Below are 3,771 nucleotides of genomic sequence, written 5' to 3'. Positions count from 1 at the left end.
TGATTACTGATTTACTCTTTTAGAACACATTAGGAGGCAACCAAATCAAATTTGAGAAAATTCCAAAATCAGAAAATTTTTTTCGAAAAAAAAAAAAATTCGAGGACACCTCGGTCATGGCAAGTTATTTCCCACAATCCATTCCCCAATCAACGTACATCCCAGAAAAAATCATCTCTCTAACTATCCTGGTTCAAAAGTTGTATCGGAACATTTTCACGTCGAAAATATATCGCTAAGTCCAGACCGATGCACAACGTAAACTAGGGCTGAACCGATGCACCACGTAATCTCGATCTTACCGATGCACCACGTAATCTCAATCTTACCGATGCACCACGTGAACTGGATCTTACCGATGCAGAACGTAAAGTAGATCTTACCGATGCACCACGTAATCTCGATCTTACCGATGCACCACGTAATCTCCATCTTACCGATGCACCACGTGAACTGGATCTTACCGATGCAGAACGTAAAGTAGATCTTACCGATGCACCACGTAAACTCGATCTTACCGATGCACCACGTAATCTCGATCTTACCGATGCACCACGTGAACTGGATCTTACCGATGCAGAACGTGAATTCGATCTTACCGATGCACCACGTAATCTCGATCTTACCGATGCACCACGTGAACTGGATCTTACCGATGCAGAACGTGAATTGGATCTTACCGATGCACCACGTAAACTCGATCTTACCGATGCACCACGTAATCTCAATCTTACCGATGCACCACGTAATCTCGATCTTACCGATGCACCACGTGAACTGGATCTTACCGATGCAGAACGTGAATTGGATCTTACCGATGCAGAACGTGAATTCGATCTTACCGATGCACCACGTAATCTCAATCTTACCGATGCATCACGTAATCTCGATCTTACCGATGCAGAACGTAAACTCGATCTTACCGATGCAGAACGTAAACTCGATCATACCGATGCACCACGTTATCTCGGCAGACCGATGCAGAACGTAAAAAAAAAGCTTACAGCACGCGGTGTTCCCAAGCGGTCACCCATCCAAGTACTAACCGCGCCCGACGCTGCTTGGCTTCAGTGTTCTGACGAGAACTGGCAATTTCAGCGTGGTATGGCCGTAAACAACAAATATTGCGATATCTTCTATGATATCTCACTTTTGGGAGCGGAAAGGACGTGAACGTTTTTCCTTATAAAAAATGAAATAACTTTTGGATATTAATTCTGATTGTTGATTTAAGCTTTAAGAACACATTAGGACATATCTCAATGAAATTTGAGGGATTTCCGAAATCGAAAAATATTTTTCGAAAAAAAAAAAAAATCCCAGAAGACCTCGGTCATCTCAAGTTTATTTCCATATTCTATTACACAATCAACGTACATCACAAAAGGAACCATCTCTCTAACTATCACAGTTAAATTTTTGTATCGGAACATTTCACGTCGGAATATCTCGCTAAGTCCAGACCGGGGAGATCGGTCGCATCTGACACCGTCCGCTCCGGTCTAACATCGTCTTGGAATCGGGGTAACGATGGAGAGGCGTTTAAGGACGTGAACATTTTTCCTTATAAAAATTAAAGTCGACAATGAATATTGATTCTGATTACTGATTTACTCTTTTAGAACACATTAGAAGGCAACGCAATCAGATTTGAGGAAATTTCAAGATCAGAAAATTTTTTTCGAAAAAAAAAAAAATTCAAGATTACCTGGGTCATGGCAAGTTATTTCCCACAATCCATTCCACAATCAACGTACAACATAGAAGAAATCATCTCTCTAACTATCCTGGTTCAAAAGTTGTATCGGAACATTTCACGTCGAAATACCTCGCCAAGTCCAGACCGGGGCGATAGGTAGTATCTGACACCGTCCGCTCGGGACTGACATCGACTTGGACTCGGGCTGATGATGGGGAGGCGTTTAAGGACGTGAACATTTTTCCTTATAAAAATTAAAGTCGACAATGAATATTGATTCTGATTACTGATTTACGCTTTAAAAACACATTAGAAGGCAACCAAATCAAATTTGAGGAAATTCCAAAATCAGAAAAATTTTTTCGAAAAAAAAAAAAAATCCGAAAAATATTTTTCGATTCTGATTACTGATTTACTCTTTTAGAACACATTAGGAGGCAACCAAATCAAATTTGAGAGAATTCCAAAATCAGAAAATTTTTTTCGAAAAAAAAAAAAATTCGAGGACACCTCGGTCATGGCAAGTTATTTCCCACAATCCATTCCCCAATCAACGTACATCCCAGAAAAAATCATCTCTCTAACTATCCTGGTTCAAAAGTTGTATCGGAACATTTTCACGTCGAAAATATATCGCTAAGTCCAGACCGATGCACAACGTAAACTAGGGCTGAACCGATGCACCACGTAAACTCGATCTTACCGATGCACCACGTAATCTCGATCTTACCGATGCACAACGTAAACTAGATCACACCGATGCAGAACGTAAACTCGATCTTACCGATGCACCACGTAAACTAGATCACACCGATGCAGAACGTAAACTCGATCATACCGATGCACCACGTAAACTCAGGCAGACCGATGCAGAACGTGAACTCGATCTTACCGATGCACCACGTAATCTCGATCTTACCGATGCACCACGTAAACTCGGGCAGACCGATGCAGAACGTGAACTCGATCTTACCGATGCACCACGTAAACTAGGGCTGACCGATGCATCACGTAAACGACGATCGAGAGGCGCGAAAGGACGTGAACGTTTTTCATTATAAAAATTGAAATAAATGATAAATAATGATTCTGATTGTTGATTATCGTTTTTAATATGCATTAGTAGGCAACCAAATGAAATTTGAGGAAATTCCGATAACAGAAAATTTTTTCGAAAAAAAAAAAAAATTCATGAAATCCTCGGTCATCGCAAAATATTTACCATATTCTGTTCGATAATCAACGTATATTTAAGAAGGAATCATATCTGTATCTATCTTGGTTCAAATTTTGTATCGGAACATTTTGACCAAAGTCCGAGCTTCGGCCGAAACAGACACCGCTGACCTGGCCTATCGATCGACCGAGAGTCGGGGATAGAGCGTAAGTGTTGTCTGGAGGGGAACCCTGTGCTCTCCTGACATATATAGGGAAGGTGGTCGCGTTGGGCGATGCAGAACGTTTGGATCGGGAATTATATTTTTGGTTCAGCTATTGGAATATGGTTTATTGTTGGTATATATTGGCGAAATAACGTTCTTACTGACTGGGGATATTCATAAAAATGAGTCCGGAGATTTTCAGATCGAAGTCCGAGTGATCCGACTTGGAAGGCGTGTTGGGTGGGTCGAGATGGCTTAGATCGATCAGACGAGGCGGGCTAAGTGTTGACGTCATGCATCGGTCCATTTTCAGATTGAGTCCGAGTAATCCGACTTTGAAAGAGTGTTGGGTGCGTCGAGACTGTATAGATAGATCGGACGAGGCGGACTAGGTGTTAACGACATGCATCGGTATATTTTCTGATCGGAGTCCGAAGAAATCGGCCCTAGTAGGCGCAGCGGACGGTCGAGACGGCCTCGGTGGGTCGGATCGATCGGGAAAAGTTTGCTAAATCGTGTCTGGAGGGGAACCTTGGGTTCTCCTGACATATATAGGGGATAAGGTTTGGGTGAACGATTCTTCACGTAAAAGTTGAGTAATTTATTTTTCGATAAGCTTTTGGATATTGATGAGAAGTATATGTATATCTTCGATTAAAAGAATTCTTACCGTCTCGATGTATATTATAT

The 3,771-nt window shown here is 41.6% G+C and overlaps 1 non-coding gene across 1 annotated transcript; it reads right to left on the bottom strand.

Annotated features, from left to right (window-relative positions):
• Positions 1–997: 997 nt before the first annotated feature.
• On the bottom strand, positions 998–1,116 carry LOC123687815. Its single transcript, XR_006749522.1, has one exon. It is a non-coding gene; the product is annotated as a 5S ribosomal RNA (ribosomal RNA).
• Between the last annotated feature and the right edge of the window lie 2,655 nt (positions 1,117–3,771).

Source organism: Harmonia axyridis, chromosome X, assembly GCF_914767665.1.
Source record: "Harmonia axyridis chromosome X, icHarAxyr1.1, whole genome shotgun sequence".
Taxonomy (NCBI): Eukaryota; Metazoa; Arthropoda; class Insecta; order Coleoptera; family Coccinellidae; genus Harmonia; species Harmonia axyridis.
The sequence above is the reverse complement of the archived record's forward strand: the minus strand, read 5'-3'. Positions and strand labels throughout refer to the sequence as shown.